Below are 12,323 nucleotides of genomic sequence, written 5' to 3'. Positions count from 1 at the left end.
AAGGAAAAGAGAAACCAGGCTGAACTCATCAGTATCCTTTGGGTATCTGTCAACAAGCAAAGGAATGTCCCAAGACAATTTTGCGCACTAAATGGAAAATGTGGGAAGATACAATACAGAGGTACTTACTCTCTGTGGACACAAGCCATCAGCAGTATCTCAACACTGACCTAGTATTGTACCTACTCGATAAAGCAAACCCAGTGTCAGGAATCAGTGCATGGTCTCAACCAGCAGCAGGTACTGCAGGTTTGGCTCTTGCTGATTAAAATATGTTTTTGCTATAGTCCACATCTATGGTATCATCACAGCTTCTTGGTTCACTGAAATCATATCTGGCTCAGAATTTAAACAAAAGAGCTGAGTACGTGACGCAACAGCAAATCTACCTGGCACATTTCACCTGTGGTTTTGGGATGCTAGAAGTAACAGAATATATGCTGATGACGTGGAAGAGCTGACACCAAACCAGATGGAATTAACACACAGATCTTTAATTAGGAACACTATGGAAAAAGTGAAGGTAGAACAAAAACTTTCAAATTTCCAGTGAGGAGCTGAGAATAAAACTGAGCTTCATCAGTTCAGACACAAATTTCCTCAGGCTTGATTGCTCTGGGAGTGGTCATCACAAAGGCAGATCTAGGAAACAGAACAAACATGAGTGAAGTTCAAAACAACAGCACACAACCACTCTTTGCAAAACAGGAGTCACAAAACAGTCAAAGGAACTATTGACACTTCACCCTTCTATTGCATTTCCCTTTGGAGGACTTCAGTGCACTTCACCAAAGACACGTGTCAGATTGTGATGCTTTTACTCATGCACATGGCTGTCTATGTGACCTCATTTGATTTTATGGTCCAAAGCAGTATATGAAGTACAAGGGGATCAGACTCCTGCCCTAGCTGATGCCATGTCAGTCAATTTAGGATTGTTTTTTACTGATGAAAACGTCAAGTCAGTAATTACTGACACTTTCTCTTGCCACTAGTCTTGATATTCAGAGTCCAATGTAACATCACTAAAAAAACAGAAATCTGAAGATGAAGGTACTAGTCAAGGAAAAATGGAGAAATACCTGAGGTGTTAAGCACTGCTCTCAGTGGTTGATACACTGCATACACAACATTACTTACTGCATTAAAAGGTATGAAGATCTCTGGCCTGCTCTTACACTTGGTCTTTCAGATTCAGATGAGGGATCATCTTAGCTTTTCCTTGCACTCATGAAAGATGCCTGAAGACAGGCCCACTGAGGTGTGGGTAAGCTGAATCAGGAGCCTGTTCTGTGCTACCCTTCCCCCTTTCTGAAAGAAAGGTCAACCCACAATGGCAATTCCACAGTGAGTAAAGTGGTGACCATTAGATCACCATAGCATGGCATACTCCTATTGTTGTCATGATCATCCTAATAAAGAAATCTTCATGAGGCTTCTCTTGGGTGTAGCTGTCGTTAATAAGCATTTCCTCTTGTAATTTATTTCAGTTTAGTTAAATGATAATTCCACTAAGAAACAGTGTCCATAAAGCAATGGTATATATGACATGATCCTGCAGATGGTTAACATTTAAGAGAACTAAAAACATCTTAAATGCTTTTAGGGACATTTCACAGTAGTGAGAAATGAAATTAGATGGATTGGATTAGAATAATTTTTTTCTGGCCTATACTATCAGGGATTTCTAGGAGCTTGAAATCACATTGTGAATCCATTCTTTGAAGTGGAAAGAAATGAACCAGAATTTCCTAGAGATTTTCTGCTGTTTCTATAATTTCCAGGTGCAAATTTTGTTAATTCTTCCCCTTTTAGACCCCCTCTCTGAATTTTAAGTGAGTGTTTAGAGAAAGTCCTCCTGAGCTCTGGCCAGGCTTATTGAGGTAGGGACTGCCTGTGTGTCCCCTGCCTTTACATCACCTTTACAGCCCAAGACTGGGGCTTCTCTACTCTGTCATGATCCAGTCAACATCTCTGAATATTCATTAGAATCTTTCTGACTTTGTGTCATGTTCAAGTGTTGAAGTGCCCACTAATACCAGAGATGCTTCAGTGTGGGAATCAGATCCAATTAGACACTGTACTTTCATGTTTCATCCAGTAGCCCACAGTTTGAGTCAAGGCAAGCAACTGAAATGCTGATCAAGGGGAATGGAGACCTCTTATTTATCTATGGCACAGATCAACTCAAACCATAACTGCTCAAGAAGATGAGAAAGAATGCTTTGAAGAGCCAGTGCAGCCCTGGGAGCTGCTTCACAGCAAATATCTTCATTGTAGTGTTTCTCTTTACTCAAGTATTTCCATTTCTTGGTGGTTCTCATTGATGGTGTTTTAGCTTACAGAATGGTCAAGATCTTTCCCTGTACAATTGCTCAACATGGTCACAATTTTTGAGACAAGTTGTGTTAGTCAAGGGCAGACCTTGGACTGCCATGCCGGAATTTTGCATTTGCAACTTTTCTGCAAGCATATTTTTCGGTTTGACTCTCAGGTCAAACATCTAGCTGATATATGTAGAAATAATCTTTTGTGGACACAACTCAAATGAATCTGAGTGTCCAATGAGAGAATTATTGTTTGCAACTGATTGCACTTAGAGTTGCAACACAGGGGAGAGTGGTTTTTTGCTTTTTTCCCTGCTCGTCGCCTTTGGAAATTTCACAACCTACAGTTAGCCAGACTCTGAGTCTGAGCTGAGGATCTTGCAACACTGGTTTATCTATGCCACTGAAAACCAAATCTGTACAGCGTCATAACTTTCATTGATCCACCAGGCTGGATCCAAGCTGATAGCAGATCCGATGCGATCTCAGGCAAAGAAAAAGAATAAAATCAGATCTGTTGATTCAGACTGACGTGGAATTGCAGCCTGGCAGCACATAAGCCTTCTGGTTAGCAAACAGACTGCATGGCCCAAAACTTCATTCAGGACAAACTCTGACACAGTATAGTAAGGCAGACATGTCCCCATCACAGACAGAAAGATTCTAGTCTCCTGGGACCTGTGGGGTACAGCCAGAAGAGGTACCACAGACTTCCTACAGTGCAGGGTCTTTGAAAGCTACAGCCCAGGGCCAGAGACCCAGGTGCTCCTCAAGCAGATAACCTCACATAATCAATGTTCACTAGTCTTGCTGATGAGCTTTATAAATGTTCTCATTGATGCTCTTGGTATATATGACCTGGTTGGTTTTGTTTGCATTTTTCTCTCTATTTATTTTCTGCTACTACGTTAATGTAGTCCTCCCTACACTCACTATTGCCTGGATCTGTCCCACGATCTTGTTAATGATGTCACAAGCAGGGTTTATGACCACTTGTGACAGCACATGCAAAAATAACTCTTCAGGAAATATGGAAGCCACTGGAAGGACTGACATACCAGGAGGCAGGAATCCCACTTCTGTGTGAAATGTCCCATGTCAATAAAACATTAAAGAGGGGGAAAAGTATGTGGAGTGTAAGGAGCTCTGCATCAAGCATTGGATTTTCCTTTAAATCTCATTCCAGGCTCAACAGAGAGACAAAGGATCAGGGACTTCACGTTGTTTCATCTCCTTTGTTCTGCATTCTTGAAGGGAACAAGTGAAACCACGAGGACTGACCTTTCCTAGAACCTCTTCCGTTTTTCCTGGAAATCAGTCTTCAGTCACATGGTAGGGTTTTACTGCTCTTTAGGAATTCCAGATCCTGAATGAGGCAGACTGTAAACAAGGAAACCTGACACCTCAAGGACAGAAGGAGAGAACAAGATGTCCATAGACACACTGGAGTGTTTTCGAGCACTGCAATGTGTTCTGTGATCTGTTTATAAATGTACCTGTCTCTGAGTGTACACACACATCTATACACAGTCCTACAGAGCACATACTATCATTTTTTCTCCCACATCTCTCTGAAAGCAGAAAGACTCAGTCATAAACAAAGTGGTATTCTCCAGGACAGGCACTGCTCTTTCAGCCCAGTCGCTATCACAGCCCTCCCCTTGTGTCTGCAGCTCTGTGGTTTCAAACCCAGTTGTTTTCTAGTATAAGGCAGGGATTGCCACAAACCCTTGTTTGTGGGTGCAAGCAGGTACATGAGCACCACAAGCTGTCACTCACTAACGGCCTCTCTTAGTTAGCTGGTTATTAAAAACCAGTCCAGCTTTTAAGGACCATAGCTGACTTTGTCGTTGCTGGAAACAAGACATGGAGTGGGTGCTGAAGGGCAGACAGATGATTTTTTTGGCAAATAAGAAGCATGATTTAAAAAAAGAGATGGGACAGACTCTTCAAAATGCACAAGGAGAAAAAAGTAACTTGGAGAATCGGGGTAGCAGCTGGATTGGTACACCACACCATTGAAACCCTTGCCCAGCAGGAAAATGATAACACAGGAAAAGCTGAATCTTTACACTAGAGCATGTTCTTTCTTCTCCAAGTCAGATGCAATTTACAGTCCTGTGCCAAATGTTCACATTAACTGCAAAGAGCTCCTTAATCCTAAGACATTTTCAGTCTTAACATTAAACAGCTACCCCTTATCAGAAAACTAAACTTAATACAGCTGAAACTCACCCATAAACAGGGTCAAAAATGGCTTCTTCTCCCTCCATTTATAATAGAAAACTTCTAGACAGTTGTAGACAAACGTTTGCTATCAAGTCCTTCCCAAGAGAGTTACTGTCTTGCCATTTACAAAATGTTGATCAAGGAGCCCTGTTTGCTTAAGTCTGTTTTGGAGGCATAACTCTGAGTGGTACTGTGAGAGGAACATGCACAATCATAGCATCCAGGCCATTAATTAAAGCCTTATAAAATCCCAGCTGAAGTTACTGGAAGGATTCCCATTGATCCATTAGATTTTGGATAAGGCTTCAAATACAAAAATTGAACTGATAAGCGCAGAGCCCTCTCCCCTCTCTTGCTGGATTTTTCCTGCTATTTGGATCCTTTGCATGTCAAATGCCATCAGGATGAATGACCAAAATCTTTGCTGGAAAGAAAAGGTGGTTTATTTTGTGTGTGGTCCCTTCTGCATTGGTGCTGGGGCTTGGTTCAAGCTGCCAGGTGCTGTCTCTCCATTTTCCTGGTGCTGTGGTATCTCCAAGGCCTTGCAATACCAACGAGGCTGTGACTAACAGCACTGCCCAGAGTAAGGAAGGAGCCCTACTGCCAGTTTTGCCATATCCCACTGAGACAGGATGAGCTTTACTGGTTGGGGTGGACAGTGACCTTCGGAGTATTTAGCTGAACAGCTTCTCATAACAAAACTGTTTTCTTATGTTGCACGTGGAGCCATCATAAGAGCTATTCACAGAATCTTTCCTCAGTCCTCTCCATTGTTATACACTGGTTTAGCCCACAAAGCACCAAGATCAAAATATTGGAGTGGGATAAATGTGAAACCATTGGAAAGAAAAAACCTCCCTTATCTCAAGGACTGTGGTGGTACAGCTTCTTGGTTAGACAGCTGCTGGGGACTCATTTTGTTCTAGCCCTGAGCTAAGCATCTGCCAGATCGTTTTTCTGGTGCAGTGTTATTTTCTGTAAAAATAGAACTAATAATTAGATGGCACTAATATGACTTGTACTCATCCTAAGAGGCCTAATAAATAGAGGAAAATTCATGAGGAAATACACTTGGAATACAACGTTAGTACTAATCATAAAATTGAAAAATTCAACTCCCTCAGAAAAATCAATGGGCCCATGAAGTCCCTGTTGTTCCCTCCTGCACGAGTACAGCTACACGAACAACTCACCACAGCTTTGCCATCCTGCAAGGAGTTGCCTGTCCACAGTTGGATACACCCTTGGATAAATGTCAGTGTGCTTCCTTGGCCATGAAAGCATGGGAAGCTGCTTTCTACCCACTGCAGTGTCACAGAGGGCAGCTGGGCTCTTACTGGGCAGGAAAAGACAAGCCAGCAATCAGCCCAAATTTACCTTGCTCATGGAGCCATAGCCTGGAGCTGCTGCAAGACAATTCTGGTTCCAGATTTTCATCTCTGGATCCTCTGAACATAGTTCTAATGGGTTGAAACATCTCAGAGGAGGAGGAAAAAAACCGGCCAACAGCAATATCTTTGGCCAACCAGCAGATTTTTCTTTCCTGACAATCCACCAGTGTGTAGATGCCTGATGGTTTGTATCCCTTCTGGTATTTTTCTCTCCTATCACATGTAACTGTGAATTCTCTCATTAGTCAGACTGCACTCATTCCAGCACATCATTTAATCTCTCTTTATCAAAACAGTGTATAGACAAAGTTAACTTATCTGAAATGTAGGTGGTCTCATCACTTCTCTCTGTGCTGTATTTGTTCACTGCTCTATTCTTTTTTGAGGTAGTCGTGCCAGGTAGCTTTTGATGAGTAACGTACTGTTCATGCTCATCTGTTGCTGTCATGAAGCTAACAAAGCCCCAAAGATGCCACCAAAGGTAAAAATAAAGCCCATTGCATGATACTGAAATCAGCTTTTCTGCATGAGTGTGTGCCCTAGGCCATCAGACAGCTCTTTTCCTTTTGATTCTCTCAATCTCTCTTTGGAAAACATCTTGCTCATTTGCACAAAGAGAAAGCACAAATCCCCCAGATTATACATGAAGGAAGCATAACATCTCACTCAAAGTCATTTTATGAGTGATTAAAACTTAATTGCAGATACAAGTTGTTAGAGAGGGTGCAGAGCTACAGCCACTGCAGAGGCAAATATTCCCTGTTCTGTTTAGTGTGAGAGCATGCCCATTTCTTGGCTACATAGTCATGCATGCACCATGGATGTTTGCAAGCATAAGGTAATTTATGTTAACATTGAAAATGTGTTTACAAGTACTCAGCTTCAGAAATCTGTTGTGTTGTCTTGCTGTATAGAAGTGGCCAGCAGAACACACCGTACGTGCAGCACAGATATAATTTGGATCATTGCTCAATGCCCACAGGGACAGGGTTAATAAAGTAAAAGGGAACAGAGCACCAAAGCACTGTTGATAACTGTATGTGCACCAGAGACCATTTCATTGGCTTTGTGGAAAAGCTTTTTATCATGTAATTTCTCAATATTAAAAACAATGCTTGGTACTGCTTATCCAGAAATCTACAGTTCCAACCAGAAAAATATATAGACTGACAAAAGGCTATTATTGGGAAAGTCACGGTAGGAATTGCAATGAAAAAGCAACTAGCCAAAGGAGAAAATTCAGTAATCAAGCACTATGACATCAAGGTTGGTCCGGGATCTGTAATGAAACTCAAAATTTGAACAGCAGTGGTGTAATTCTGGAAGGAATTCAGGTATCTCCACTCTAATTATTTCCATCACAAAGGTAGGAACGCAGGTTAAGGGTCTGCCCAACACCATATGACAGAGCCCATTCTAATGTGGAGCCCAGTGACTCCTGAATGTGGTACCATTTCCTTTCACCATGTACTTGCTCCCTGCTTAGAACAGTAGGTCAAACACAATTTGTGAAGACACCAGGAGAGGAAAAACCTGTGGTAAGGGGTTGTTTACAGCAATAAGAATTAAAATGAGACTGCTATGTTTTCATCATGGCAGAAGTAGAGAGAGCAGCCTAAGGTAAGTGTGGAGCTGGGGGTGTAGAACGAGACAAGACTAGAATTAGCAGGGCTGTTGAAACAGCATCAGCCATCTCTGGAAGGGAGGCCTGGGAAATCCCCACATCCCCTGCTTTATCACACAGGGAGGGATTTGGGGAGCTGAACTAAAGGGAATAGGAGAAGGAGGAGGAAAGAGAGACACTTGCAAGCCAGCTGTGGGCAGCATTGCCCCCTGGAGTGAGGTCCAGCTGGGGGAAGGAGGGAACCTGGCCAACCCGGGGCACAGCTGTAATTTTAACAACCAGATGGGAGGCTCAATGCCCTGCCTGAGGGGCAGGAGCCTATATATTTTCCTCCAGCAGCAAGATCACCTTTTCATTTCTCACCCTGCACTGACAAGCTCCACTTCAGCATAATCTGCTCTCATGGAGGCACAGGGAAACCAAGCCAGACACTGCTGGATCAGAGAGCTTTGGGATGGGCACACTCAAGCTGGTGGAGCAGCAGTTTGAGTCAGTCTTTTGTAAAGTGGCTTTAGAAGCCACGGGACAGTGGCTTATACTGTCTCTTCTCTCTAATAAAGGCTCACAGAGGGTCTTAGCTGGCTGTCGTGGCTGTCAGGGAGGGAGGGGGAAGGACCCGACACGGTTTGTTTTGCACATGTTTTAATCAGCAGAGCAGTGCTTCATGAGTGCTCTTATATATGCCAGAAACAACCCTCCTACATGGAGTTGTCAGTGATATTAAACAGAGTGAGAAGGCAAGAAGGTCCAACCTCACGTGGGCCAGAGCTGCTATTTTCAGGGTCAGATAGAGAGCCTGAAGTCTGGACTCTGACTTAGGAGAATACTTTCCTCTCAATTCTGTTGGACAAAATGAACAGGCTCTGCCCTGGGGCAGAGGACATGGGGATGAGGAGTGGTGACAGGAAACCCCTGCAGAAGCCATGGCTTTTTATGACAAGCAGTTAAAGGCTGGGGTTTCCCCACAATTCCTTGAATGAACAAGTGCATGTCTTTCCTCTGCTGAGTTTGTGTTTGTCCTTCTCAGCAGTGCTGGATCATTGTTCCACTACAATTGTTCCAGTGACTGATGCTAAGAAGATAACACTGAATTTAGACTGCTGGGAGCTTATAATTACTTCTTCTGAAAGTCTGTACAATATATACATGTGTGTGTCCACACTCATATATATATGCACACACATATATACATATATACACACTCATATATGTGTGCATGTATATATGCAAGTGAAGTTGCTGCTCACCTATTGATACCCTGTACATCTTCTTTTACAAACAGGAAGAGGAAAATAATACTTCAAGACACTGAATAAAGAGTCACAGATCGAAGGGACAACTCTACTCAGGTTGCTACTAACAACTGGAGTATTTTTGCTTTCAGTGTGGTGATAAGCCTGGGTTGTGCTTTTGGTACTGTGATGATCTTCACATAAACCAGTCACAGACTGATAGATCCTTATTCAAGTTCGGATTTTTTATTTCTTTTGGGCAAGAAATTGTAGTTTCATTCTGCCTGTAGTAACACAACCCCCCTTTTGAACATTATAATAATTACTGCTGGTAATAATTACTGATCAATAGCAAACTCCTCTGGCAACCCACAAGAAATACCTGCACTCTCCACTAAAATGGTGACAGGGAATTTCCCAGAGATACACCTAGTAGTGTTCTCCCATCCTTTTCCCTATTGGAAGCAGGAAGAAATGACAGCAAAGCCAATGAATTGGTTGTTCCCCAAGGCCTGTACCCATCACCAAATCAGAATGCTGTTGCACAAATGGAGTCTGCCACAGGAAAAAGTCTTACTCCCAGCAGCTTCCAAGGACTGCTGTGTTGACTGCAAGATTTCTCATCTGCAGGTCTAATCCTGCCCAACACAAGCAGTTTAAGCACAGACTGCTAAAGATCCCCTCGCCTTGCATGGGCTCATGATCAAGTTGTAATTGCTCAGCTATTGCATCTGTTTGCCTAATTAAAACCAGCTGCCTCTGTGTGAGCTCCCATCCAAGAAATAGCTGTGCAAATGCATTTTTTACTGTTAATGTAAAGAACAATTTTGTGGCCCCTGCCCCAACTGGCCCTTCAAAAGCAGCATTGGTGTTTTAATTCCTTCCAAGTTCACACAAAAATGTTACCCCTCAAAACAATCAGTTCCTATCCTTTCCTACTATCCAGCACAAGACTTGAGATGTTTCCCATTTGCATGGATTTATTGCCTAGTAATTATAGTTCATGAAATCCATTCACAGTAAAGTGAGTCCTGGATACTTCAACTCATCCTGGCAAACCAAATGTTTAACATCATGAAGGGTATAAAAATATAAGCAATCGTGTTTGAGTCACTTTTAGTACAACAGATTAGTTTGCAGGGTCTGGCAGTGTTTATAGTATAAATCACATTTTAGAGATGGGAAAATACTCTGAGATTATCTAGTTCAACTGGTTTTTTTGTAAGTGTATATTTTTTGCTGCCTTCACCAAAACCTAATTTGAGAAATATCTCCATGTACGAGATTTCCACCACTTCCCTTTGGGATTAGCCAACAACTCGACAGAAACCACTGTTAAGAAATATACCCTGACATTTAAATCTACAGTTTCCATTGCTCAGTTTAAGCTTTTTACTCCATTTAGCATCCTATTCCCTTCCCTTTCTCACTTTCTTCAGCATTCTTAGCCTCCAAAAACTTGCAGCTGGTTCAGCTGTGTCCTGTTGTTTTTCGCTGTTTCTCCCAGTTAACCTGTGTACAAGTAGAGACAAGGACACTTCTCCAGCTCTGCTTCCCTCCAGGCCAGGAATCACCCTACAGCTCTTGAACACAGTTTTGCCAGCAGCAGAAAAAAGAAAGGATTGCTAAGGACAGGTCAGTGGCCAAGACAAACAGTTGCTCTAACACAAGAGAGCCATTTGCAGTATTTTGAATTATTTCTCTTTTAATAGGTGTTTCCCCCCCCCCCCGGTAATGGTTCAATCACCTTTCCCTTAGCTGAATCACTCCTCTGACAAGAAAACAGGAGCAACCAACCGAGACCAGTTTGGAGCTAAAGGCAGCTGCTGTTTACTTACGTGTTTTGCTTTCTCACAAAACCGCTCGGTACGTTGTGGCCTTGACGCTGAGCAAGGAGAGACTGTGTGCATGGGGCATGTAAAGTGCATATTCCTCTCCTTGGCAGGAGTCCCTTGGCAGCAGCAGCTTAATGCACAGTTCAGAGCCCTGACTTCCTCCTCCTGACCCCCCTGCTTTATTCTGCACTTGATACACGCGAGCGCTCACCCCTCCGCTCGCTCAGTGCCCTTGTGGGGACGTGAGAGATGGAGCCATGGCCCCTGCTGAAGTCACTTCAGAATTCCCACCAACTCCTCTGAGGCCAGGATTTCACTTTAAATGACCCTTCTCCAGAAGCAATGAAGGATTAAAACTGTGCCACATGAGTGCACTGGTTAAAATGGAAGACTTGCTAAGCAGTTACAGGGTCCAAAATAAGTTACAGAGGGTCAAGTTTCCAGTTCAGTGAACCCCGTCAGCTGTCCCAGGGCACTGCCTCACTTGGGACCACAGACTTGCCATCCACACACACCAACGAGATTAGAGGCTGAGATTTCCAAAGTTCAGGGCATTGAAGGCACAAAATACATTTGCTTTTATGCTGACTGGGAACCAGATTCCTACCAGATCCAGCCCAGGAAAGCATATACTCTCCTCCAAGTTCAGAGAAGTGAGGTTTTCTGGATTTGTGACCTGCAGCATTAGTAAGACCAACACAACAGAAAGTATCACGTTTAGCTACTTCTGTGTCCACTTTCCTGTGTGGAAATGTCACAGACTGGATGAGGTTTGTGCATAACCAAAGAAACACCTCAGCCCTTCCTACAAACCCCTGCTCCTGAGGAAGTTCCCTTCTTAGTCCCCAAAACACATATCTCCAAGGAAGCAAAATGCTGCTTTCCCCACCTTAGCACCTTCAAAAGGGCCCAGGTGAGGCAGCATGTAAGAAGTAGCACAATCCAGAATTCCACAGAATGTTCAGCTGAATTCCTGCATACACCTCTCCCACTGAGGGCCTGCAGCAGAGCTGGTCCTACCAGCACAACACAAGCATGGGCAGTGCCAACATCCCCCTTCTGAGAAAAGGAGACCTATCTGTACAGAGCTCTACAGGGGCAAGAGATCTTCCATGGTGCCAGCAAACCAAATGCTCTGACATTACTTTCAATTCTATCATAGGCTTGACACACTGATCGTTACTCTGATCATATACCACAAAATGCCTCTGGTGTCCTGGAATCCCAATTGTATTGGATGGAAAGCACCTAAAACAAAAAATTCTAGGGCTCAAATGAACAACTATTCTGGATGCAAACCTGAATTCAGTGCAAGGTCAGAGTTTTTCCTGCTCAAAACATCAGATCATGACATAATTTGTCGCATGAATGTGTCAGTCAAAAATTATGCAGCTTTCTGACAAACCCTGGCCCATTGCTACGTTCAGCTCTCCCCTGTGAGAACGTAGTGTGAAGATCTACACTGTGTGCTGTCATCTCTGCAAGGTATTTCATCAGTCACCAGGCTGGTCTGTAATGTGCTTAACAGCAGAATTGTGTAAGCTCAAGGAAAGTGAAGGCAAAGAGCAACTTTGGCAATCCCTGCCCAGGCCAGGGAAGGTGATGAAGGCTGAGAATGGTCCTGCCGTCCAGTTACGTTACAGGTGGTGATTAGATATTTGCCAAAGGTTTTGCAGATGCTTGCA

The 12,323-nt window shown here is 43.2% G+C and overlaps 1 long non-coding RNA gene across 2 annotated transcripts; it reads right to left on the bottom strand.

The window, feature by feature from the left end:
• Positions 1-469: 469 nt before the first annotated feature.
• On the bottom strand, positions 470-10,965 carry LOC108638931. Of its 2 annotated transcripts, XR_001920158.1 has the most exons (3): positions 10,642-10,965; positions 3,609-3,730; positions 470-642 (listed from the first exon to the last, which is right to left on the bottom strand). It is a non-coding gene; the product is annotated as an uncharacterized LOC108638931 (long non-coding RNA). The 2 variants fall into 2 exon arrangements; XR_001920157.1 differs by lacking the exon at positions 10,642-10,965 and having other exon boundaries at positions 3,609-3,782.
• Between the last annotated feature and the right edge of the window lie 1,358 nt (positions 10,966-12,323).

This window comes from Manacus vitellinus, unplaced genomic scaffold, assembly GCF_001715985.3.
Source record: "Manacus vitellinus isolate BGI_N305 unplaced genomic scaffold, ASM171598v3 scaffold_14_pilon, whole genome shotgun sequence".
In the NCBI taxonomy this organism is placed as follows: domain Eukaryota; kingdom Metazoa; phylum Chordata; class Aves; order Passeriformes; family Pipridae; genus Manacus; species Manacus vitellinus.
Note: the sequence above shows the minus strand (reverse complement) of the source record. Positions and strands in the feature narration are given on the sequence as shown.